We start from the raw sequence: 999 nt of genomic DNA, 5'->3' as shown, positions 1-999 counted from the left end.
AATAATGTTTCTAAGCATTCAACCCATTCTAGGCATCAAAAAGTAGTCCTTTTCCATTGGAGTACGAGAAAGAGACAGAGCCTGTGAAATGCCCTGCCACACATCCCTAATAGGGGTTGGGGAAGATCTTATGAGTTCCAGGCCAACTATTTTTGATGCCAAAGAATGAGGGGCATCCGCATTGGCAATTGCATGTAGCAATACAATGTGACAAAAACCACCACAATATGGAGGCTACAAGCTGCAAAACACAATAACGTTTCTAAGCATCCAACCCATTCTAGGCATCAAAAAGTAGTCCTCTTCTACTGGAGTGCAAGGAAGAGACAGAGCCTGTGAAATGCCCTCCCAGACATCCCTAATAGGGGTTGGGGAAGATCTTATGAGTTCCAGGCCAACTATTTTTGATGCACAAAGGCCTGTAGTAATAAGTGCATTTGAGAGAAATGCCCCAATGACTGCTGATTCTGCATCTATGACTGCAGTATCTGAATGGGATCCAACAGGTGGCCGTCCCCTTATGACTGCTGCGCACCATCAAAAAGATAGGGAGATAAAAAGAGACAACCTGTCTGCCTCATCTGTAGCGTCTTCTACCCCATGTCACAGAAGCCCACTAATCATGAAATTAAGGCTTCATTGAAAACAGGTCCAGCAGCTGCCGAAACCCGGGATCGAACCAGGGACCTTTAGATCTTCAGTCTAACGCTCTCCCAACTGAGCTATTTCGGCAAACATGTACCAAATATGGAGGCTACAAGCTCCAAAACACAATAATGTTTCTAAGCATTCAACCCATTCTAGGCATCAAAAAGTAGTCCTTTTCCATTGGAGTACGAGAAAGAGACAGAGCCTGTGAAATGCCCTGCCACACATCCCTAATAGGGGTTGGGGAAGATCTTATGAGTTCCAGGCCAACTATTTTTGATGCCAAAGAATGAGGGGCATCCGCATTGGCAATTGCATGTAGCAATACAATGTGACAAAAACCACCACAAT

At 44.7% G+C, this 999-nt stretch overlaps 1 non-coding gene across 1 annotated transcript; it reads right to left on the bottom strand.

The window, feature by feature from the left end:
* Positions 1-659: 659 nt before the first annotated feature.
* On the bottom strand, positions 660-732 carry trnaf-gaa (transfer RNA phenylalanine (anticodon GAA)). The gene has a single exon. It is a non-coding gene; the product is annotated as a tRNA-Phe (tRNA).
* Between the last annotated feature and the right edge of the window lie 267 nt (positions 733-999).

Source organism: Seriola lalandi, unplaced genomic scaffold (genome assembly GCF_002814215.2).
Source record: "Seriola lalandi dorsalis isolate HSWRI2012SDOR001 ecotype SW California unplaced genomic scaffold, Sedor1 jcf7180002050561, whole genome shotgun sequence".
NCBI classification, from domain to species: domain Eukaryota; kingdom Metazoa; phylum Chordata; class Actinopteri; order Carangiformes; family Carangidae; genus Seriola; species Seriola lalandi.
The sequence above is the reverse complement of the archived record's forward strand: the minus strand, read 5'-3'. Positions and strand labels throughout refer to the sequence as shown.